The following is a 26,408-nucleotide window of genomic DNA, read 5'->3' as shown; positions in this document are numbered from 1 at the left end:
TATCTATACCTGAAAATTGAAACTCAGGTTGTCTACACCTAACTATGCCTCTGTCTTTTCCAAAGGTATAAAGTAGGAGAAACTTCCCCATGATCCTACTCTTCCAGTGTTAACTACAGTTAAAATTTAGTGTAAAATTATTTAATACTTTTTCCTATGTGTATGTCAATGTTCATTTTTTTAAAACTGGGACCACTTTATATGACACATACTATTTTAGAGCTTCCTTTTCCTACTTAGTAATATAAAATGGACCACTGTCACAGGTTAGGTTTTCCATAAACAGACACTGAGTTTGGAATATAAGATTATTTTCAGGGATCAGCACCTTTAAAAGGAGAAGTGAAGGAGTAGGATTGGGGAGAGCAAGTAGAGCTGTGGTGCTGGCCCACAGATGTCTCTCTGGGGTTCGTATTGTTTGTCAGAGTTATCCCATATCTTGTAGAAGTGGCCATGCTTTTCAACCCACTCCTTACTCAGTGGCCTGACGTGGGCTGCCCTGAGCAAGGTAGCTTTCTGCAGCCGAAGCAGACCACTGAAGTTGCTGGCACCTAACTCCATCTTTGCAGCTGGGCCGCAAATCCTTTCTTGAAGTGGGATCTGGACATTTATATTTGTCTAGCACAGTTCATTTTTTGCATCACTTGGAAACCCTTCTCTGTTTTCATTCCTTTTGTTCTTAATGTATATTATCAAGCCTCTAGTCTAAAATCACTAGATAAGTTTGTTGTAAACTGTCTTAACTATAAAATGAAGAAGGTATAGTTAACTATAATACGAAGAATGCATTGGAAGTGTAAATTTTAAAGGAGTTTGCTGATTAATAACTCTTTTGTTGTAACTTTTGTTTAATGATGTTTGACGAATACTTTTTTTTTTTTTTAATTTGAGGCAGAGTCTCACTCTGTTTCCCAAACTGGAATGCAGTGGCATGATCTCAGCTCACTGCAACCTCCGCCTGTTGGGCTCAGAGATCTTCCCGCCCCAGCCTCCCGAGGAGCTGGATCTACAGCCTTGTGCCACCACGCCCAGCAAATTTTTGTATTTTATTGTAGAGATGGCATTTCACCATGTTGCCCAGGCTGGTCTTGAACTACTGGACTTAAGCAATCCGCCCACCTGGGCCTCCCAAAGTGCTGAGATTACGGGCATGAGCCACCGCGCCTGGCTGACAAATACTTTTTAAAAATATCCAAGTTTCTGGATTTTATTCACCTCTACAAAAATGATTTAAGTCCTGTAGAAACATGTGCCCACAAATGACACAGTGATCTCCAGCAATGTGTTCAACAGCACGTTGAGCATAATTGAGCATAACAGACATTTTTAAATTTGTTGTCTCAAATTCCATTTAGATTTGGCTATTGATGCGAAATTAGGGACGTCATTTTTCACTAGATTACTTTCAATGCTGGAATCCATACTTAAAAAAAAAGAAGAAACTAAATTTAGTATATCTTTCTTTGCCACTTCAGGCTTCCAAAGGAGAAAAATTCATGGATAAGTCATTAACTGTTACAAATGCATTATGTCTTCAGTTGTGATGGTTATGATAAAACATCTGTTTATTTTATATTTGTAATTTAGTAAAATTAGTTGATTCAAGGAGCTCTATCATAAATGGGAAGTAATAAAATGATAATAATTAAAGCAGGTTATTTTCCTCTGGTCATTTTTGCATTCTTTGTAGCTCATGAAGTAGATTTGTTGCTTTCATCTGTGTCTGCCATGTATGTTAGACAGGAAAGAAAGGAAGTAAGAAAGATATAGCCGTGTGGGGAAAGGAGACAGAGGGAAGGAGGAGGAAAGGGAAGGAAGGAAATAAAATCAACTCTTCGTTTTCTGCACTTTCCCTGAGCAAGTTCTTTTTTATTTGTGTGTACAATGAATCTTTGCGTTTCTCCCTGCCACGCCCCCTCCCAACCCCTTTGGCTAATAGAAAGCTCTGAAAAAAATTTTGGAACTTGTATCCAAATGCAGTGGATATAAAAGTTACTTATTTCCCCTGGCTTTTCAAAAATATGAGTGAGTGTTGGATATTAGAGAGCTACCTTACTTTAGATCGAGACCATCCTGGCTAATACGGTGAAACCCCATCTCTACTAAAAATACAAAAAATTAGCCGGGCGCGGTGTTGGGCGCCTGTAGTCCCAGCTATTCGGGAGGCTGAGGCAGGAGAATGGCATGAATCCGGGAGGCGGAGCTTGCAGTGAGCAGAGGTCGTGCCACTGCACTCCAACCTGGGCGAAAGAGCGAGACTCCGTCTCAAAAAAAAAAAAAAAAAAAAAGACAGCTACCTTACTTCTATTGGAAAGAGATGATCTGTGTGGTCAGTATCAGTTTCTTCACAGGAAAAAAAAAAGTGGATTAGTAATAGTGTTGACTAGGCACCGTGCTTTACATTTCTTTACTTAGTTCTCAAAACAATCCTATTACATAGGTATTATCCCATTTAACAGTTGAGAAATCTCAGTCACAGAGTTAAGTGACTCCCCAAAGGTCACATGGGTAGTAAATTACGGAGCTCTGGATTTCATGCCCTGAACCAATGTGCTATTAAAAGCCACATACTAAGGTTAATACACAAAATACATGTCATAAGATAGGCTCCAAATTGTTTTAGAGCTTCCCAGCAGTCAAACAGCAAAAAGGAAGCATGGTTATTTTCAAGACTTAGGATACATATGTGATAAAAGCAAAGCAGTTACTCAGCGGAAGTGCACCTTCCTCAGAAGTTGGGCCTGGAAAAAAACTTCAGATATTTATAAAATTGATGCCATACAATGTTGTGAACACTATGTTTCAAAACTGCCCCCCAAAATAGTATGAAGCTTTCTTTTTTCACATGACAAATATATGAGAAACCATTATTATTATTAGTACTGTTTTGAGACAATGTCTTGCTCTGTCAGCCAGGCTGGAGTGCAGTGGCTCACTGTATCCTGAAACTGCTGGGCTCAAGGGATCCTCCTGCCTCAGCCTCCCAAGTAGCCAAGACTACAGGCACACAAAACCATGCCTGGCTAATTTTTTTATTTTTATTTTTTGTAGAGACAAGGTCTTGCTATGTTGCCCACGCTGGTCTCAAACTCCTGGCCTTAGGCAATAAATCTTCCTGCCTCGGTCCCCAAAAGTGTTAAGATTACAGACATGAGCCATCACGCCCTGCTGAAACCATTATCTTATGATTTCTGATGTGTGACTCTTTCGTTGTATGGCATGATCCAAGGATAGATTATACATCGATTCAGTGAACAGATGGACTCTATTCTTCTGAGCAGTCCTCCATGAGTATGTGTTTTGAGGCTAATCTTTTGGTAAGGATAGACTAGCAAAGAATTTGATTGATTCTTTCCGTCAGGACTCTAGAGTAGAAATATTGTGTATTGTCAGTTAAAGGCAGATCTTTGAATTTTAACCAAGCCAGCAGAAGGCAGGATTCATACGCTTCCAGGTATGTCTGAACAGAAGCCTGCCTGACCACAACACAGATGTGATCTTCTAAGAGTCTTTCTTGGTGTAAAATCCCATGATTCTACAGGGTTTATTCAGATCCTAGTGTCTTAATGAATTGATGTAACAGTACAGTGCTGTATTCTATGAGAGTGTTATTATTTGTAATGAAAATAGGGAGAATAATTACACATTCTTGCTTTCTTTGGATCAGAGCTTCTTTACTGGTAAATACTCCCCTTTTCATATTTTTGTACCAGTCATCATAATTTCAAAAATAGTATAATATTGTATTCTAAGCATAACATTTTAACCTGTGTTTATATGTGAGAAGTTTAGAAAATATAATAAGAAAAAATAAAAATCTCCCACAATCCTACTGGAGGCTATGAATCTTCTCAGTCCTATCTGTTCCTGCACACATGCTAATGAACTAAAAAGGATCAGAATATGCACACTGTTAAGTAATCTACCTCATTCATGTAATAATGTATCAGGGATGACTCAATGCCATTACATATTAATAGACATAGTGCCTGCAGAGTATTATGTGGACACACTCAGGGCTGATGCTCTGCTAGTATCTTCAACGCTGCTGGAATAGCCATGCTGGTTGCTAAAATATGGAAAGACTTCCATACTGGTTAGTAAATGGTGCTGCCCTGAGCCCTCTGAATGCCTTCCCACTGGACCTCCCCACCATCACACTCCCCAGCAACTAAAGGGTTAACGCCTGTCCCATCTGGGGCCTCTAGGATCCTGCTATAGTAGTGTGGCCAGCCTGCTTTCTGATTGATCAGTGCCCATACCAATGGTTAAAATTTTGGATATCATTCTTAAATGTATCATACCACATTGTTGGTAATATTTCGTGTGCTTATTAGAAAGTATTTTTCTGTTAAATATATATGTGTGTATATTTTTAAGTCTTCCAACAGACTTCTTTGACATGTTATATCTTCAGGAAGCCATAGGCTCTCATGGGAAATTGGTCTCTGGAATTATCAACTGCATTAATGTAATAATATATATTTACTAGAACAGTGGTTTGACATATGAAAATCTTAATTTATACACCAAGCATACTTGAATGTAGACTTTTCCTTCTCTATAGACCAGAAACCATGGCATTTATTTGGAATTGCTTGATGTCACTTTAAATTGAGACATTCAATCCATTCCTCTTTTGAATATGAAAAACTTTTTCCTTTAAGACAATAGTATTTTAGACTTCACCATCCTGCCATACTGTTCTCTTATATTTCTTCATGTTCTTTCTTCACTAATCCATTTCTAACACACCCATATAATTTTTCAGATTTTTTTTTTCATATTTCCATTTTTAATATTCCACATTATATGGGTAATTTTTTATAATCTGGCTTTCTGCATTTGACCTCATACTAGTTACCAGCTTTTATCTGTTTTAAATAAACAGCTTTGTTGTAAGGTTCGTTAAAACAAAACAAAATTTTTTTAATTGAGTTAGGGTCTCTCTCTGTCCCCCAAGCTGGAGTGCAGTGGTGCGATCTTGGCTAACTGCAGCTTCCGCCTTACGGGTTCAAGCAATTCTTTGCCTCAGCCTCCCAGGTAGCTGAAATTACAGGCACACGCTACCAAGCCTGGCTGATTTTTGTGTTTTTAGTAGAGATGGGGTTTTGCCATGTTGGCCAGGCTGGTCTTGAACTCCTGAGCACAAGTGATCCACCCACTTGGGTCCCCCAAAGTGCTGGGATTACAGTCACACACCACCACACCTGGCTGATTTTTGTATTTTTAGTAGAGATGGGTTTTCGCCATGTTGGCCAGGCTAGTCTTGAACTCCTGAGCTCAAGTGATTCACCTGCCTTGGCCTCCCAAATTGCTGGGATTACAGGCGTGAGTCACCACACCCAGCCAAAAGAGCAAGTAATTCTTGCAAATTTTTTACCCAAACCTTTAGAATGTGTTCTTTTTTTTTTTTCTTTTTTTTTTGGTTTTGGGGTTGTTTTTTTTTTTTTTTTTGAGCATTTATGAAATGGCTGTGAACTTCTTCTAACTTCTAACTTTCCAAATTGTCTCTTTTTGGCCCTAGGAGTAGAATTTTTCTTTAATTCTCAGCTGGTGAGATCTGTTGCCACCACAGTTTAAAATAACGATTAAGTACTGAGGCCAGCCCATGCCTGATCCTTCAGTGATGTTAGGAAGGTGAATGCTTGGCTGTTTGAAAGCTTCCTTATTGTCATTTCCAATCCATTCTCTCTGCTTCTATTCCTTTTCTCCCAAAACATTTCAGTGTTGTCAGTTCATACTCTGGTGTCTTTGGAAAAAGAGATTGTTGTCTTTTTATGAATTTGTCCAAATTTTAGTTGTTTCTGGTTAAGTTTAGACCAAGAGGGATCCATGTCCCTACAGGATTACCCCTATTTCAACTAGTAGATGAGGAATATCCAGCTTTAATTTAGCAGAGCAAAAATCCATTAATGTTTTCTCATTACTCATAAAAAAAAATCCAACTCCTTACTGTGGCCTATAAACCTCTCCATGATTGGCCCTCCTTAATTTATCTCTTTTAGTCTTGAAATTTCAGGCACACCTCCTTTTCTTTTAGTGAAATTCTCAAAGCCAGGTGCAGTGGCTCACCTGAGTTTATTCAAGTTTATTCAAGGCTAATCCGTAATTAGCGAAATAAAGGTTACAGCTGCCTGTTAGTGACTCAGGTCGTATAATCACATTCCTTTAAGGCTCAAAATAATGTTCCAATAGCTTTGATTTTGAATTACTTATTTTCACAAGTTCTATAAAATTACAGAGTTCTCATCTATTTTTGTTGGCAGCTGTTTGCCTAGCAGTTGAAAGTGCTTAGCACATGATAGGATATGATAAACATTTGTTTAATTTATTTCAATATTGTCAGTCCATATTCCAGCTCCTTTGGCAAAGGAGACTGTTGTTTTTATATGAATTTATCCAAATTTTAGTTGTTTCTAGCTAAGTTTAGACCAAGAGCCCCCACAGAATTACTTCCATGTCAACTAGTAGAGGAAGAGCTTTAATTTAGGATTTAAATGCCACACCACAATTATCTAAAGTGACTGAATTGAGCTACTGATTAATAGTCCTTCTAAAGAAAATTTTAGACACACATTTCATTTCTGTTATTGCTGACAAGTGTTTTATTTTATAGAATAAAAGGCATCTTGCCTGGGATAAAATTTCGAAAGGCTGTGTTTTTGTAGCACTTTCTTTTTTGGAAGGATCTCTTTTTAGCTACTCTGTGTCATGGTGATGTTGAGTTCTCTGTTGGAAGCTAGAGTTCCTGAGTTTTTTGATGTTTCTAGGCTTTTGGGTTTTGTTTAAGATTTGTGTTTCTGGAAGGAACATTTCCATGGTTACGCCCATTCCTTCTACCATCCTTGAAAAAACGAGCCAGTAGAGTAATCTGATTCCTGGATTACTACTACACAGATGTCTTTTGTATCTGCCTACACATGAAACTGCTAGGCAAGTTCCATTTCCATGCATTTACTTCCTTCAGTGCCTTTTTAAAATGAAGCACTTTTAAGATTAGGAATGAAAGACTTGGATTGGCAAGTTAAACAGGGATTGGCCTACGTTATGTTAATAGTCTAAACTCAATGTAGGATTAATTTAGAGGTACAGTGTATGAAGGGAGAGACTGTTTTGGGAACAAAACTAGATCGAAGCTTTGAGCAGAATTTGCACACACGTGAGTAATACTATATGCAGAAAGACTGCTGTACTTAAAAATAGTTTTCAGGTTTTTAAATATAAAGTTTCATGTTGGAATAGTAAAATAAAACGTATGAACTTTTACTGACATGGAGCAGTAAAATTAACTTTTCCTTGGAACAGCTTGCATGCTCATTGCTGCTCCACACAAACCTAGGGTAAAGATGCCCATGATCTAGCAGTTTTCTTCTCTGAACATTGCAGAGCATTTGCACAGACATGTTTGAATTTACACTCATGAGTCAATTTCAAGTAAGAAGAGGGAGTAAGAGAGGGACCTCCTTCTCAGGGTTAAGGAAGGCCTAAATTATGAAAAAGTAGTGCAGCTTTTTTCTTAAAGTAACGGTAAATTTACACCACATTTCTCTATGAATCCAGTATATGAAAAGTTTAATTTGCATATTAACTATTGCTGTGCAGACAGCTTGTCAAGTGATGATTTTGACAGCCTGGTGTCTGTCTCCATTCTGCTGGGACATCAGACGCCATTTCTCTTCCTCCTGAGAAAACCACCTCTCATACTTTGGTATCCCTCTAACGTGTTTCAATTGTAAATTACTACTAATACATAATTACTATTCATTTATAGAAGCTTCTAGCTTAAACATACAAATATACTACAAGTGAAACAACCATAATCTTAACCTCTAGACATAGATTATTTTTCTATGAACACATTAACATATATGTCATAGTTACTATTGTTTTTTACAATAAAAGGCTCATACTATACATACATACAACTTGTTCTGGTATATATTTTGAATCTTCATAATAGCATTTGTACATATGCTTTATTTTTTGTAGTTTTGTTTTTTTCTTTAGCCATCCTTGCAAATACTATGTATTTTGCTTCCTTAAATCAGTATTTCAGTAGGAAAAATTCTTAGAAATTAAACTGTGAGGGCAAGCAATTGTGAACATTTACATTTTAATAAGTACCAACAAATTACCTTAAAATGTATACCGATGGATACTCTTAGTAAAATGTAAGAGAGTGATTCACTACATTCTTACTAGCTCAGGCGTTATCAATTTTTTTTAATTTTAAATTACTGCCTAAGAAATACAGTCATATATCTTGTTCTTTTATTTTAAATTTCTATTTGAGAAGTTATGCACTTTTGTTTGTTTGTTTTTTGAGACAGAGTCTTACTCTGTCATCCAGGCTGGAGTGCAGTGGCACAATCTCAGCTCACTGCAACCTCTACCTCTCAGGTTCAGGTGATTCTCGTGCCTCAGCCTCCTGAGTAGCTGGGATTACAGGCGCCTGCCACCAGGCCTGGCTAAGTTTTGTATTTTCAGTAGAGATGGGGTTTCACCATGTTGGACCAGCTGGTTTGGAATTCCTGACCTCAGGTGATCCCCCCGCTCAGCCTCCCAAAGTGCTGGGATTACAGGCATGAGCCACCATGCCCTGCCAGTTACGCACTTTTTAATGTGATTATTAATCACCATTATTTCTAGTTATTCAAGCTGACTGTTCACATATTTTACCCTTTTTAAAACATACATTTTAAATAAATTGATAATAAATGTTTTTGTCAAATATTGCACGTCTTCTCCCCTACATTTATTGAATGCTTACTACATGCTAGGCTCTGTGCTAAATACTTTACATACATTATTCCATTTAATCCTCACATTAATTTTGGGGAATGTGTTATTCATGTTCACACAAGGAAAGTGGGTTCAGAGAGGTTAAGGAATTTGCCCAAATTTACAGTTAGTTTATTTTTATTTTTATTTTGAGACAGGGTATGTCTCTATCATCCAGGCTGGAGTGCAGTGGCACGATCCCAGCTCAGTGCAAACTCCGCCTCCTAGGTTCAAGCAATTCTCGTGCCTCAGCCTCCTGAGTGGATGGGACTGTAGGTGCCTGCCACCATACCCAGCTAATTTTTTGTAGAGGCAGGGTTTCACCGTGTTGCCCAGACCTGGTCTTGAATTCCTGAGCTCAAGTGCTCTGCCCGCCTCAGCCTCCCAAAGTGCTGGGATTACAGCCACGAGCCACTGTGCCCGCTCCACAGTTTTAGAAGTGGCATTCAAACAGAGCTCAATTGCAATAAAAGGCACACCACAAACTATGATAATCCCCCACCTCTTGGATTGTCTTTTATCTCTTAACTTTGTGGAGGGTTTTTGCTTTGATTTTGTTATGTTATGATGAAGTTTTAAATTGTTAATCATTCCATATGGTGTCTAGGTTTCCGCCATGATTATAAAGCCCTTCCCTAGTCCCACGTGATACAATTTTCTTTCTTATAATACTTTTATGTTTCATTTCTTTTTAAGTCTTTGGTATATCTGACAGCAATTTATGTATGATTCAGATGTATATTTTTTCCCCAAAGGTCCCAACACCTTTACTGAATAATCTTTTCCCCATAATTTGAGATGACATCTTTATCATACACTTATATGCCCTGTATATTTGAGTCTATATCTGGACTCCCTTCTGGTGTAAAGAAGTGCAGTTGACTTTTGTATAACGACCTTATACCTGTCCACCTTGTTAAACCCTCTTACTATTTCTAATATCATGTCTACAGATTCTGATTTTCTGTTAAAATGGTTAATAATTCTGTCTCTCTCTTTTTTTTTTTTTTTGACATGGAATTTTGCTCTTATTGCCCAGGCTGGAGTGCAGTGGTACAGTCTTGGCTCACTGCAACCTCTGCCTCCTGGGCTCAAGTGGTTCTCCTGCCTCAGCCTCCCAACTAGTTGGGATTACAGGCACCTGCCACTACACCTGGCTAATTTTTGTATTTTTAGTAGAGATGAGGTTTCACCATGTTGGCCAGTCTGGTCTTGAACTCCTGACCTCAGGTGACCCGCCTGTCTCAGCCTCCCAAAGTGCTAGGATCACAGGCGTGAGCCACCGCGCCTGGCCCTTAACATGGTAAATAATTCTCTGATAAAGATTGTTCTAGTCTTTTCAATCCTTTCTCATCCTTTTGATTCAATTTATTTTTCTTATGTGCTATTAAAGTCCTTCAAGTCTATGTTGTTTATTTTTTGATTTCTAAAAATAAAACCAAGAATACCAGAAAACCGTAAGGCTGAGGTAACTGAAAACCAAACTCAAAAATTGATCTGTAGGGTTGTTCAGTTACTCTGTCGGTTAGTCACCAGGTCGTGTAAGTGCAAGTCCTAATCAGGAAAAACCAAGACTTTGTGAATTAGGATGGGGACACTCCAGAGGATTCGGAGACCTCCTTGACTCCATGGAGTACTCTGAACTCAATGCCTTGAGCCTCCTCTGCTTGTCAAAGCCTTTCCTTCCTCTTAATCCTCCCGAGGGTGTTTTCCTCCTGACACCAAATGTGTGATGTCCGTTCTAACACCAGCCATTTCTCCAGTTCTCTAGACATCAACCGGATGTCCAATAATTCAATTAAATTCTGATACTGTCTGCCTACATTAGCATCCACCCCTACAAGTTAAAGGCTCAGTCCCACAGTACTTCCCTACTTCAGATGCCAGCTGTAAATGGGGTGCCCAGGTGATCCACATTTCTGCCCAGGTGACTACAAATGTGAGGGTTCCCATGGCCCCTTCCTGTCAGTTTCTATAATTTGCTAGAATGCCTCACAGAACTCAGGAAAGCCCTAAAGCACTGATTATTCTCATTTTATTATAGAAGATAACAGCTCAGGCCTGGCACAGTGGCTCACACCTATAGTCTCAGTAACTTGGGAGGTTGAGGTTTGAGTATTAGAGCAGGTAGTTAGTCAGACGTGAGCAGGGCAGAAGAGGGTCCTTCCACCACCAGGAATGTTAGGCAAGCATCAGGTGATGGTCAGGTGGTTGTTAACTGTCTCTTTAAAATAATAATTGGTTGCAGCCAGCGCTAGGGAAAGGCAGTCTCCCAACAGATAGAAAACACCTGAAACTGGTGACTAGCAGCTTCCCAATACGATCTCAGGAGTTGGGTGAGTGGGCTCAAGCATGTACACTCAAAGGCAAAATGGCAGAGTTTAACGGGTATATGATCTTCCTCTAGGAACATTCAACTTGTAGGAAAGAACGCCTCAATGGGCATTTGTTCAACTTCAGTAAACACACTGTGCATTGGCCCCCTCCTAAGTGCTGGCAGGCCACCGCACATGCAGAATACCAGCATATGAAACCCCAAGTCAGAGGTCAAACTGGGCACTTGAACTCCTCAAGACTCCTGCTTGGCTATCTTCCAAGTGTACCTTACATTCTTTCATTCCTGCTTTAAAACTTTTTAATAAACTTTCACGCCTGCTCTAAAACTGACCTCCATCTCTCTCTCTGCCTTATGCCCTTCAGTCGAACGAACTCTTTCTTCTGAGGAGGCAAGAATTGAGGTTGCTGCAGACTCGTGGATTTGCCACTGCTAACAGGAGGATGACTTGAGCCCAGGAGTTTGCGTCTCCAGTGAGCTATGATGTTATCACTGCACTCCAGCCTGGGCAACAGAGTAGGACCCTGTCTCAAAAAAAAAAAAAAAAAAAAAAAAAAAAAAAGATCCTGCTGAGGAACTGCCAAATGGAAAAATGCAGAAGAGAAGGTATAGGGAGAGGGGCAGAGAGCTTTTACGCCCTCTGTGGGTGCACCAGCCCTCAGTTCCTCCAAGTTTTCAACCCGGGAGCTCTCCAAACCCTGTTCTTTAGGAGTTTTTATGGAGGATTTATTGTGTGGACTTGGATCCATTAAGTTATTGGCCATTGGTGATTAACTCAACCTTCAGTCCTTTCTCCCCTCCCAAGAGATTGGGAGTGGGGCTAGAAGTTCCAGCCTCTAAAGATGCCTAGGTCTTTTATCAATCCACCCTCATCCTGAGGCCATCCAGGCACCCCCAGGCGCCAGTCAGCTCATTATCATACAGAAGATAATCTTATCACACGGGGGATTCCAAGGGTTTTAGAAGCCACGTACCTGGAACTGGCACAAAGACCAAATATGTTTTCTTGTGCTTTACCTCTCTTTTAAAAACATGTAACTCCTTGTTATGGGTTGAATTGTGTCCCCTGCTTCACGATTTTCATATGTTGGAGTCTTGACCCCCAGCACCTCAGAATTGTTGATGAAAAGAGTCAAACTCTGTAAAATATTTGAAGAGATTTATTCTGAGCCAAATATGAGTGACCAATGCCCGTGACACAGCCCTCACGAGATCCTGAGAACATGTGCCCAAGGTGGTTGGGGAATAGCCTAGTTTTATACATTTTAGGGAGACATGAGACATCAATCAAATACATGTAAGATATACATTGATTTGGTCTGGAAAGGTGGCACAACTCAAAGATGGAGGGTGAGGGGCAGTTCCAGGTCATAGGTAGATTTTAAAATTTTCTGATAGGCAGTTGGTTAAAAGAGTTATCAATAGAATGTCTGGGTTTCGATAGGGGTTGTGGAGACCAACGTTTAAATTATGCAAATGAAGCCTCCAGATAGCATGCCTCAGACAGAATAGACTAAATGTTTCTTATTAGACATAAGGTCTGTGTTGATGTTAAATGCTGGTTGGCTCTTTCTGAATTCCGTAAGTGGGGATGGTATAACGAGCCATGTCTGACCCCCCCATTTCCATCATGGCCTGAACCAGTTTTTCAGGTTAACTTTGGAATGCTCTGGCAGAGAGGAGGAGTCCATTCAGATGGCTGAGGGATCTTAGGATTTTATTTTTGGTTTACAGAATATAGCCTTATTTAGGGATAAGGTCTGTAAAGAGGGAATCAAGTTAAAATGAGTTCATTATGTAACTGAGTACTCTCATTTTTCAGTTTATTTTTTAATTATTTTCTCCTCTTTTCTCCTCTCCCCTTTCCCCCGGCTTATGCCCCCAAAGCATGCCTGCCTCAGAACCTTCACCCTCTAGGAGGGGTTGCCTTGGAACTCCCACCCACCAGGAGGGCATGTCAAAAGCACGCCCACTTGGCCACTTTTATAACTTCTGCCCAGGAAGGCACGAACTCAGCTACCCAGTAGTTAAGGCACTGGGCCAGCAGGGGGACCCCTCGCCCTTGCTCACTCCTTCCCCGGCCTTGGATAAGTGCCCACTTTCTGCTCTGGGAGCAAAACGGCACATGTAAAGGCAGGACTAACGTTCACGACTCTTCCCCAAGCTAGCTTCGGAAGAAACCGCTTTCTTTATGCCAGACCTCGCTCTTGTTATTTGGACTACGCAGGCAGCAAGCAACTAACCCTCTGTTTGGTGACTGTTATGGATGGGCCCTAATCCGGTACGACTGCTGTGCTTATAGAAAGGAGAAACTGTCCAGGCGCGGTGGCTCATGTCTGCAATCCCAGCACTTTGGGAGGCACAGGCAGGCGGATCATGAGGTCAGGAGATAAGACCATCCTGGCCAACGTGGTGAAACCCCATCTCTACTAAAAATACAAAAATTAGCTGGGCGTGGTGGCGCGTTCCTGTAGTCCCAGCTACTCGGGATGCTGAGGCAGGAGAATCGCTTGAACCAGGGAGTCAGAGCTTGCAGTGAGCTGAGATCACACCACTGCACTCCAGCCTGGTGACAGAACGGGACTCCGTCTCAAAAAAAAAAAGGAGAAACTTGTACATGGAGATATGCGTAAATGTACAGGGACACAGGAAGAAAATGGCTTTCTACAAGCCAAAGACAGAGGCCTGAAACGGATCCTTGCCTCACAGCCCCCAGAAAGAGCCCACCCTGCCCCAACACCTTGATCTTTGATTCCCAGCCTTCAGAACTGTGAAACAATACATTTCTGTTGTTTAAGCCACTTGGTTATGGCAGCTATAAGAAATTGATACACTTTTTTTTTTTTTTTTTTTTGAGATGGAGTCTCACTCTGTCAGCCGGGCTCTGGAGTGCAGTGGCACGATCTCGTCTCACTGCAACCTCTGCCTCCCTGGTTCAAGCAATTCTCCTGCCTCAGCCTCCCGAGTAGCTGGGATTACAGGCGCCTGCCACTACCGCCAGCTAATTTTTTGTATTTTTAGTAGAGATGGGGTTTCACCATGTTGGCCAGGCTGGTCTTGAACTCCTGATCTTATGATTCGCCCTCCTTGGCCTCCCAAAGTGCTGGGATTACAGGAGTGAGCCACTGTGCCTGGCCCTAATACACTTTTTTGTATGAGGAAGTTACATTGCAAGAGCAAGTAAATATTCCTCTATACATCCCCAACCACTTCCACTGTATATAGACCAGTAGCTAGAGTTAAATCCCTGTGTGCCCCAAGGGAAATTACAGATTTAACACAAGAGAAGGCTTACACATCAAAAGACTTGTAAGACTTTGATAATTTATGTCTTCTCTTCCCTGAGATAATTCTTCCAAAGCTTAGCATTCACTGGCTTTTGTTTATCCTGCTCATGTCCACTGCCATTTTTTGATGTACTTAATTCATAGGTCCCTTGTTGGCTCTTTAGTCCTCATTATTCATTTGAAAGCTTCTGGACTACCATAAGGCTATCTATGAGATGTTGGTATAGCGCCCTGAACATCTCTCTTATCTTACTTAGTACACTTGTATGACTTTAACTTGTATTTTCCCCACTAGGCCCTCTTTTGTGTGAGGATTCCCAGTGTCTAGCACCATGCCTGGTACATACCACGTGTTTAATACCTAGTTCTTAAAGGAAGAAGGAAGAGAGGAAGAGGAAGGAAATTCCATCCAATAAATGCTATTTAGGAACAATGTGGATTTATCTTTCTCTTTAGTTACTTAGCAGCTACATTAGTATCCTTAGAACTTGTGCTGGAGAGATTAGTGTTGGCAGCTTATTATTTCGTTACCCTTCGAAACTGCATGGGTAATAACAGACTGTGGATAGTCTCACATGCTGTCTCCAAATACTTTCTCCCTAAAACTAGAGCATATCCTCTTAAACACTGGCCTTGTTCGCCACCACCATGGCCCAGAACCAGGCCCAGTAATCCTGGGGAGTGTTCCTGATTAGAACTCTGGGTCAGAAAGGATAAAGATGGCTTAATCTCACAATCCCACTTTCTGCTCTGTTCTGATACTCTTGATGTACACATGTTCCTCTGCTAGGTACTTTTCATTTTTTTGAGGGCCTTCAGTCTTCTGTTCAAGTGTGCATGGTGCTTCTAAGCCTTCTCACTTACTTTTGAAATTAGCATTCTACTCAGAATAGATAAATGCTGCCAACTTGCAGTTCTTTTGCTTGGCCCAGATTCCCTTATAGTTTGCAGGTAATTTTCAGGGTCTTCAGTATGAGATTATTTTCATTTCCTAGTTTCAACACAGATGGTTTTCTTCTTTACTTTTGGTTCATTTCCATGCATTTTGGGGAAAGGAGATAGATAAATGTGCACTTTTCAGCTACCTTTCTGGACAATATTAGCATTTCCCCTTTACTTCTGAATATCCTTTGGACTCTCCTATATTGGAAAAAGAGGGTGATTTATGACTATTTTAATGGAAAACAAAAATAAATCTATAGACAAGTTGTTAGATATATTAAGAGTTTAACAAGGTGAAGATTATAACAGCTATACCTTCACCCAGCTACCCTTGCTGGGTTCTAACTCGCTGTCTCTTTCTCTTGTTGTTGTTGTTTTCCCCCATGGGTGAGTTCTTTATGGCAGTCTCCACCATTTCCTCATAATCATTTTCCTTTTGATTTCTATATTCTGACATCCAGTTCCCATCATACTGCAGCAGCTGATCTCTCAAAATAAATTCATTGATTTTTTTTTATAATTGCAGTTACATTTTTTCACCTTTACTTTCCTTGCACACAGGACTGTATTTGATGCTGTTAATTAACCCTTCTTTAAAACTTTGTTTTTTGTTTACTTCTGTTTCTTTACTGACTGTGTACAGTAATCAGAAAAATCAGAAAAAGACCTGATTTTCTCTAAATCAGGCCTTTTCCCCTCAAGGATCTTTGTGGCCATTTCCCCTGGTTTCCTTGAGGAGAAAACTATCTGTCTACATCTCCCTCTTAACCCAACTTCCACTCCGCTATTTTAATAGTCTACTGGATGCTACGGTGAACAATTTAAAAGACAGAAGGACTGGGTGACAAACGTGAGGGAATTTGGACTGATGTCTGCATGTCTGGCTTGAGTAACAGTAGGGACAGCAGTGCTGTTTCACATATACAAGGAACATGAGGGAGAAAAGGGCTCAAGAGGATCATTTTGATTACAACAAACAGGAACAATGGAAACCACCTGACACCAGTCCCAAACCACCAGTGACATTAGTCCAACCACTTCAAGAGAGTCTGAACTAGGTAGAAAGGCAAACTGATAGAGGCTCTCGGGAAAGGAGTAACTACTGAGAAGTCAGCAAGAGAAAAAGTAACTTGACAACACTGTTTTCAAACCATTGCAGCTACCTGAAAAGATCCCCTTTCCTGCTCTGGGAGGCTGTTCCATCTTCAGCATCAGCACTTTATCACAGAAGGCCCAAGCAGGGGAGAATGTTGCCACAGAAGCCAAAAAGGGAAAGTCTTAGTGAAGAGTCAAGAAAGAAAAGTCTTGGAGAAATACTTTTCGGTATGGCAGTGAGGAGTGTGGTGGCCTTCTTGAGAGCACTCTCACTACCTTGGTGATAGGGGCGATTTTGCAGTGTGTTGTCTGCAGAGAAGGCAACCTAAAGAAGGCATTCATGAAATGCAGCCTGCTTCTTGAACGAATCTGGATGAAAGGCAGGAGAATGCATGGCAGCTGGAGGAAAGCCAGGATGCAGGAGGGCATTCCTTAGGGCAGTAAAGTGGATGTACATGTGGGGTTAGAGAGCAACCCAGAAGCATGAAGCATGAGCCAGAGTCCAGGGTGCTTTGGAAAGATTTAGATGGGGGGTAGGGCCCATCCTTCTCTGTCATAGGAAGCAGGATGTAAATGGAGTTTCTCTGGTTGGCTGGAGGTTGAGGAATATTGCTTCCTATGGCTTCTATTCTCATCTACTGAAATGTGAGAAGAGGCAGTGGGAATGGAAAAGCTACCATGGGAGTGAGAGGAGAAACTCAAGATAAATGAAGGAATTTCTGCAAGCAGTGTGGAAAGCTGAACTGAGACTGGAGCCATGCATTTGGGGTGACGTCAGATCTTCAGCGGAGTGCTTTTTATTTTCCAGCTTCACTTAATAATGTGAATAAAGATGATTTTGGTATAGGAATTTGCAGGATGGCTAATAGTGGAAAACAAAGGAAAATGGGGTAATAATAGAGCCTGCCATTTCAGAGCGTGATCAAAGTGACTCACAGTGAGATCTAGACTAGAGAGGGCAGAAATGAAAGGACCAAAGAGGAGAAGATGATCTCAGTGGAGATAAAAGGTAGATGGACGAGGAAAACTAGAGAGCTAGAAGGTTGTGATTGGAGATCAGGATGATGGCATTTAAGAGCCAGAGGTGAAGTTTAAAAATAGGGATTGTGAGCTGTCCATGTTGGCACATGCCTATAGTCCCAGCTACTATGGAGGCTGGGCAGGGAGGATCACTTGAGCCCAGGTGTTTGAGGGTACAGTGAGCCATGCTCATGCCGCTGCCCTCCAGCTTGGGCGATAGAGCAAGACCCCAACTCTAAAAAAAAAAAAAAAAGAAGGAAAAATAGGGATTGTGCAATAGAATCAAACATAGAGGTCACTGGATAATAACAAACAGTAGTTTATGAGTAGCTTTTGTGTAGCTTTTTTTGATTTTTGTTTGTTTTTTGTTTGTTTGCTTGTTTTTTGAGACAGAGTCTCACTCTGTCACCAGGCTGGAATGCAGTGGCACGATCTTGGCTCACTGCAACCTCTGCCTCCCGGGTTCAAGTGATTCTCCTGCCTCAGCCTCCCGAGTAGCTGGGACTACAGGCACGTGCCACCACGCCCAGCTAATTTTTATATTTTTAGTAGAGATGGGGTTTCACCATGTTGGCCAGGATGGTCTCGATCTCTTGACCTCGTGATCCGCCCACCTTGGCCTCCCGAAGTGCTGGGATTACAGGTGTGAGCCACTGCGCCCAGCCTTTGTGTAGCTTTTTGAGCAGCAACACAATAGTGGATAGAGCTGTAAAGAACACAAGGAGAGGAAGGGAAAATTCAAACAGCTGCGGCTGGTTGATCTTTTAATGCCTGGTTCTTGATTTTGAATCCATTGCTGTCTTTACAGGAGGGCACTAATTTCCAGCGAAGAAGTGTAGGTTGCTTTGATTGTATCTCGTTCTTACAAAATGTAGACTCACCAATGGCTGTTGGTTTTTTCAGTGGGCCTAATGCATATAGCTTCCAGATGTAAAGGTAAAGTACTCCAGTGGATGATTCATTTTAAATTAGAAATTAGCTTAAAGGCTAATAAAAGTTGAAAATAAAATTTATCTCAAACCTAGTTAGGTGTTTTTTCTTTTTGGCAAGAGAAAATGGATATGAGGGAAGTATTCTTCCTGTAGTGGGAGATCAGGGGCAATATGGTGATACCATAGCCATGGCACAGATAAAGTGGGATCTAATAATTTAGTTAATTTTATCTGTTTATTTGACTGTAGGTACTTGAGCATATAGTTGTTTTGTTGTTGTTGTTGTCATTTTTTTTAAGAAAAAGCATCAGTGTTCTTTTGCTTTGTTTTGTTTTTGAGAGAGAGAGGTCTCGCTGTGTTGCCCAGGTTGGTCTTGTACTCCTGGCTTCAAGTGGTCCTCCCACCTTGGTCTCCCAAAGTGTTGGAATTACAGGTGTGAGCCGCTGCACCCAGTCAAGTTTTCCTTCTTAAGTGATAAGAGTGATACTTAGAAAGATACTCACTTGGAAGAAGATAAATTAAAAATTTTAGCACTTTTTGGCCACCTAAAATAATTGCATGGAAGAGTGACCAAGAAAAACACTGAAAAAAACTTTTCTTTGGGAAAATATATATTCCTTATATTCCTTAAAGCAAAAATGAATAGAGAAAAATTGGCACCCCTGTTGTGTTAGAAACTATTTGAAAAATGATGAATTGTAAATATTGTCAATTTCAATACTCTGGTTTTGATTTAAAGTTTTAAATCGAGATTTTGTGATGGAATGATTTCTTCTGTTTGTATGGTAGTGAAAGCTTGCTTATTACCACAATACTAGAAACTTGGCCATAAACAGGAATCTATGTGCCTGGGCAGAAACTACCCCATAAACACGTTGTTATTTTAAAATCTTAAAGGAGAGAGGATATCAAAGTATACTCTTTATCATTTTCTCTTAGAAAATCTGACATTGTGTTTTTGGACTAGTAAGTAGAATAGATATTTAGCAGGAAATTTATATGTAGGCCTTTGGGCTTCAAAAATACTTATCCCTGTGATCCTTTGGGCGTATCTATGATGTCATGATGTTGACGGTGTCAGCATAGTTTATTTTGTCACATTTGTGCTTTCATGAACATAAAACCTTTAATTCGTTTTCTTTAAAAGGTACGGCAGCACCATTTTAGTTAAGCAGAACAAGTTTCACTTCATGTGACTCAATCAATGAAGGAAAATACAACTTTTGATAAAGACACCAGTGAGCATTTTATTGATTAATGGGATGCGTTATTTAGCTTTATGCTTGCAGACAGGCTCAAGATTAGATCTTAGTACACTGGGAAAAACTTCAGGTATACAACATGTCCTAACTTTTGTTGTGTTGACATTCAAGCTAGAGTTTAATACTTCTCTGATGAAGGTATTAAATAATGTAGGTTTCTAAGCTGTATGCAACTAAAGCATATTTGCTTCATGACCAACATCTATATGCTGTGATGTTATCCAGTGAGTGAAACACAGGTCAACTCTACACGAAGCCTTTTTTTGTATTCCTATTTTGTCTTCTCCATCTCTCCTTTCTTATTATAGCATATTTTTTTTACTCTCAGGAAAGAACATTTATGCAGGGCTTGCTTACCCCAACAAAGCATAGCACAGGCGGGGCTGACACAAAATCAACGGGAGAAGTTTGAAAAAAGAGAACTGCTGGGATTAAATGTTCGGTGATTTACTTGTTGTATTAGTCCATTTTCACGCTGCTGATGAAGACATACCCGAGACTGGGCAATTTACAAAACAAAGAGGTTTATCGAACTTACAATTCCACGTGGCTGAGGAGGCCTCACAATCATAGCGGAAGACAAAGAGGAGGAAGTCACATCGTATGTGGATGGCAGGAGGCAAAAAGAGCTTCTGCAGAGAAACCCCCATTTTTAAAACCATCAGATCTCATGAGACTCATTCACTATCAGGAGAACAGCACAGGAAAGACCCACCCCCATAATTAAATCACCTCCCACCGGGTTCCGCCCACAGACGTGGGAATCATGGGAGTTACAATTCAAGATGAGATTTGGGTGGGGACACAGCCAAACCATATCACTTGTTGAATGCACTTGGATTGTACGGAGTGGGGCTGAGCTGCTGATGTGTGTGCTTCATCCACTTTGGGGCAATTTTCTTATTGTGTAAACTGAATCATGCGCCTGTCCTCATTTGGCTTCACGTTAGAACCAAAAGATGAGAGATATGTGCCCTTTAAATGGGCTTTTAGTCACATTTTATAACATAATAAATCTAATTTTCAATGAATATACCAACGTATATATCTAGAATAAGCCATTTGCTCAGGAAAACATATGTCAACATACTTATATGCAATAAACGCCAACTGAAGCTTAACTTTTTCTAACAATTCTGAAGTCTCAGAACATTTACTACCTCTTTTTAGGAATTGCTTCCAGAGCCATAAGCACATTTTTACAAATATTGCCAACAGTGATATAATATCTTCATCCATTAACATTAAATTGAATTTTTTGCAAATGATCAAAAGGTCATTCCGAGTAAATTCTGTTGTATAGTGCAGATGATCAAGCTGAGTATTTTCCATGTTTTTATTTTAGAAAAGAGATGTTGCTATAACATAAGTAAATAGATTCTCGTATGTGGCAGATAAATTTACTTGTAATCTGCTCTAGAGTGAAATTATTTTTTACATATAAGCATTGTCATCATTCTAAGGATTATTGAATAATGCATATAAAATGTTGTTGTGTATTTGTGTATGTGTATATAATTTTTTGAAAGTTTCTTTATCCTATTGACCCTTCTCAAACAGTAGCATATATATATAATATGTGGTAGAATTTATGTAGGAACATTGTCTTTTTCCCAGTAATGCTGATTCTAAACTAGATTATGTAAATTTCATGTAACATGACATTAAGAATAGTGGGGTGCTAAAAATATTTAGAAATGATTTTAAAAATTGTCGTATTTCTAACATAGAAGGATATTGTCATTTTTAAATAATGTAAAGAAAAAATGCCCCAAACTATCTCTTTAATAAAGTTTTTTTTTAAATAAAAAACCATTTGTTCAACACTTTATAATGTATATGTTATTTCTCATACCTGGTGTTTTTTTCATAACAACTAGAGAAAATTGCTATTATCATTATTCCCATTTGAAGAGAAGCCCATGAAGTTTCATTAGAGGTAAATCATCTTGCTCAAGATCACAGAGCAGTAAGTGTTGGAACTGGAATAAACCTAGATTGTCTGACTCCAAATCTGTGCGTGTGTGTTTAATGTTTTAACTTTTATTTTAAAAGTTCAGGGTACATGTGCAGGTTTGTTACATAGGTTAACTCGTGACTCGGGGATTTGGTGTACAGATATTTTGTCACCCAGGTACTAAGCATAGTGCCCGACAGTTTTTTTTTTTTCCCTGAGCCTCTCCCATCTCCCATTTTCCTCCCTCAAGTAGGCTCCAATGTTTGTTGTTCCCCTCTTTCAGTCCATGTGTTCTCATCATTTAACTCCCACTTGTAAGTAAGAACATACGATATTTGGTTTCCTGTTGCTGTGTTAGTTTTCTAAGGATAATGGCCTCCAGTTCCATCCATGTTCCTGTAAAGGACATTGTCTTATTCTTTTTTATGGCTGCATAGTATTCCATGGTATATATATACTACATTTTCTTTATCCAGTCTACTGTTGATGGGCATTAGGTTGATTCCATGTCTTTGCTGTTATGAATAGTGCTGCAGTAAACAGACGAGTGCATGTGTCTTTATGATAGAATGCAAATCCTGTGGGTTTTTTAATAAGATAATTTATATGTGAATACTTTGCAGTAGGAAAATGGAGTATAAATCAAAGAGCATTTGACAAGATCGAGTCCTGGCTCTGTCCCTGAGTAGCTCTGTGATCTTAGGCGGTTTATTTCATCTCCTTTCTTGTGCCTTAAAGTTAAAAGACAATAAACTTGGAGAAAATATTTGCATCATATGTGACAGATAAAAGATTAACATCCAGAACACATAGCCAATTCCTAAAGACAAATAATGCAATAGACTGTGCAATTTAACCGTATAAGATAAAACAACTAAGGAACACATGAGTGAAAGCATAGAGAAAAGCTGAGACAGGAAATGTTACCAGGCATCTGAGAGAAGCTGTTTCTCATGACTGAATGCTCATTTAACATGTCAGTTTTTTAACAAGGCAAAAAGACAATACATTGTGGAACAAAGTTTTCATCATGTGACAAAAAACAACATGCCCATTCTTCAAAAACAAATTTCCTTAGGACTTGATATGGTCTGGCTCTGTGACCCCACCCAAATCTCATCTTGAATTGGAATTGGAATTGGAATTGGAATTGGAATCCCCACGTGTTGGGGGAGAGACCGCATGGGAGGTAATTAGATCGTGGGGGCAGTTCCCCCATGCTGTTCTTGTGATAGTGAGTGAGTCTCATGAGATCTTTGGTTTTGTACGTGTCTGGCATTTCTTCTGCTGGCACTTTTCTCTCCTGATGCCATGTGAAGAAGGACATATTTGCCTCTCCTTGTGCCATAACAGTAAGTTTCCTGAGGCCTCCATGCAGAACTGTGAGCCAAATAAACCTCTTTCCTTTCCAATTACCCAGTGTTAGGCAGTTTTTTACAGCAGTGTGAGAACAGACTAATACATGACTCGGTAGGAGGGATTTAGCATTTGGTGATTTGGATAGGAAACATTGATTTCCTGATACAGTGGATGACATCTTCAACAGTGCTTTTCCTCAGACATGGGCAACTCAGGTGGATGCTCATCTTATCCTTGTTTTTAATTTCAAATTTATGTATTCCTTTAATAAAATTAACATATAATCAAGGATTTAAGAAATATCTATCAGTACAGAAAGGCCCCAATCTTCCCTGCCAGTATTCACAGCTCCACAGACATAAATACTTTAAATGTTTTTGGGTTATGTCTTCTCATAGTTATTTCCATAGCTTCCAATGATGACATGTGTTTGCTGTGATTTTTTGATTTATCCATATTAATCATTTCTACTGGGGCTTTCTGCTCTGAGAGATTCCATAGTGAATGAGCTGGTGTCTCAGGCTTTAAACAATGATTCATGCTCTTTCTTCCACCTCTGTGGAGGCCACGTTGGACTGTGACATTAGTGAGAAATAAACCCTTATTATGCTAAGCCACTGAGATTTGGGGGTTGTTTGTTACCACAACATAGCCTAATTTACCCTGACTACTAAACTGCCCAATTTCCTCACCAGTGAAGCTAGCCTCACTGGTGAGGAATAAACTCTATAGTGCCTCACTCTTAAATATAAATGCATAAGCAAGATTCATCAGATATTTGAGGAAAGTGTTCACATGAAGAACAGACTCTTAATCAAAAGCAGAGGAACTCATAGGTAACAGAGACAATGCAACGAATAGAAGAAAACATTTGTTTTAAAAGCCAGGCGCGGTGGCTCACGCCTGTAATCCCAGCACTTTGGGAGGCCAAGATGGGTGATCACCTGAGGTCAGGAGTTCAAGACCAGCCTGGCCAACCTGGTGAAACCCCATCTCTACTAAAAAATACAAAAATTAGCTGGGTGTGGTGGCATGCATCTGTAGTCCCAGCTGCTAGGGAGACTGAGGTAGGAGGATCACTTGAACCCAGGAGGCGGAGTTGCAGTGAGCTGCAATCAAGCCACTGCACTCCAGCCTAGGCAGCAGAGCGAGATCCTGTCTCCAAAAAAAAAAAAAAAAAAAGAAAGAAAACATATGTTTTAAAATTATAATTAAAATCTGCAAAGACAAGGAAAGATATTAAACCTATAAAACAAGAAGGTGCTATAGAAAAGAAACAATGAGAGAACAAGAAAGAACTTTTAGAAATAAATAATAGAGTAGAAACTAAGATAAATAAATAGATATGCAAATTTTCATAGCAGTTTTATTTATAATAGTTCCAAACTGGAAACAACCCAAATGTTCTGTAATGAGTGAATGATTAAACAAATTGTAGTACATTTATACTGTGGAAATACTACTAACAGTAAAAACAGAAAAACAACACACACATAGCTTAGAAGAAATTATGCTGAGTGAAAAAAAGCCAATCTTAAGCATGTTGCGTGATTTCATCTATGCAACATTGATGAAACAACATCATTTTTGAAATGGAGAACAGATTACTGGTTGTCAGGGATTAGGAATGGGGGAAGAGGGAGTAGGTATGTTCATAAAGTGGTAACATGCGGGACTCTTACGGCTACGGTACTGTTGTGTATCTTGATTGTGATGGTGGCTATCCAAGACAACACAAGTGATAACATTGCAAAAAGTTACGCCAGACACACACACAAACACACGCGGGCATGCGTAACTTGTGAAATCTGAATGAGCTCTGTAGATTGTACCAATTTCAGTTTTTTTCTAGTAGCTGTATGTTTAATATTGCTGTAAAGATATACTTTTTTATACAGTTATTGTTAATAATTTGAAGATGTTTATTGCATTCTATTTTTAGTGGGAAAACATTTAACATACTTTTATTTAGCACAACATTGCGAAGTACAAAAAACATGTCACTGAGTAAGCAGGATTTTTCTATTCCTAGCCCATTTCTGAGGACTAAATCATGAACTGCTCCCAATGTAATTAAGTATTTCTTGCAATAGTTGGGCACCAAGTTTAAGATTTATTAATTTTCTCCTCTCAGTATAGGCAGCAATTCACCATTTTCTTTCAGCTCCTTCACAATATCCAATCCTCCCACCAGCTCCCCTTTCACATACAGCTGAGGATATGTTGGCCAATTTGAGTAATCTTTTAATCCTTGCCGAACTCCTTCATCTTCCAATATATCGAATGTTTCATATTCACCACCAGTACTATTTAGTATTTCCAGAATTTGTTTGCTGAATCCACATTTTGCTTCCTGTTTGTTTCCTTTCATAAAGAGCATCATAGAAGCTTCATTTGTCAGCACTTTGAGCCTTTCCTCTAATTTGGGAGCTTTGGGACAAATTGTATCTAGTTCTTCAGATGCGTGTAGCTCCTTAATTACATCAAGTCCTCCTATGAGCTCTCCAGAAACGTAGAGCTGAGGATAGGTAGGCCAATTGGAATAGGCTTTGAGCCCCTGGCGAACCTCCTGATCTGAGAAGACATCAAAACTGCTAAACTAAATATTATGTTTGTGAAGAATTTCCACCATCTGCTTGTCGAAACCGCAGAGTGGTTCTTGAGGAGTTCCTTTCATAAACAGCGTGCAGGGGGCAGCATGAGTCAGTTTCTGTAAGCGAAGGTTGAGATCTTCTTTAAGATGTTCGTCAGTGCTGGGTGGGAAGGAGCCACTAGATGCATGTCGCTGAGCTTTTTTGGTCTTTAAGATGTTCATCAGTGCTGAGTGGGAAGGAGCCACTGGATGCATGTCACTGAGCTTTTTTGGTCTTTAAGATGTTCATCAGTGCTGAGTGGGAAGGAGCCACTGGATGCATGTCACTGAGCTTTTTTGGTCTTTAAGATGTTCATCAGTGCTGGGTGGGAAGGAGCCACTAGATGCATGTCACTGAGCTTTTTTGGTCTTTAAGATGTTCATCAGTGCTGAGTGGGAAGGAGCCACTGGATGCATGTCACTGAGCTTTTTTGGTCTTTAAGATGTTCATCAGTGCTGGGTGGGAAGGAGCCACTAGATGTCGCTGAGCTTTTTTGGTCAACTCTGGGATGTGTGCACCATCTAATCGGTCAATTTTCTGAGAATTATTGAAAAACAGAAAAGTGGGAACAGAGCCAATTTCATATTTTTCAGATACTTCAGGAACACCTTCAGCTTCCAACTTCACAAATGAAACTTGAGGGTGTTCTTTAGCTAACTCTGCCATAACTTCGTTCATCTGTGCACATTGTGGACCACAAGGAGGGACTTGGCTTTGAGGCACAGCAGCTCCTCAAACTGCCCGGCTGAGCTGACCTCTTCTACAACTGCTGCAGCTGCCTTAGCCGCCCCTGCCACCGTGC

At 39.9% G+C, this 26,408-nt stretch overlaps 1 protein-coding gene and 1 pseudogene across 3 annotated transcripts in view; both read right to left on the bottom strand.

Moving 5' to 3' along the window:
* Positions 1 to 12,028: 12,028 nt before the first annotated feature.
* LOC101129165 (protein FAM50B) overlaps positions 12,029 to 26,408 on the bottom strand; it is a 161,510-nt gene continuing 147,130 nt past the window's right edge. For all 3 annotated transcript variants that reach the window (XR_010134166.1, XR_010134169.1, XR_010134168.1), the window contains one exon: positions 12,029 to 12,258. The gene's annotated coding sequence lies outside the window, so the exon portion shown is untranslated. The remainder of the gene's footprint in view (positions 12,259 to 26,408) is intronic.
* On the bottom strand, positions 25,022 to 25,821 carry LOC101133654 (glutaredoxin-3-like; annotated as a pseudogene).

The sequence above is a fragment of the Gorilla gorilla genome, chromosome 5, assembly GCF_029281585.2.
Source record: "Gorilla gorilla gorilla isolate KB3781 chromosome 5, NHGRI_mGorGor1-v2.1_pri, whole genome shotgun sequence".
NCBI lineage: Eukaryota > Metazoa > Chordata > Mammalia > Primates > Hominidae > Gorilla > Gorilla gorilla.
The sequence above is the reverse complement of the archived record's forward strand: the minus strand, read 5'-3'. Positions and strand labels throughout refer to the sequence as shown.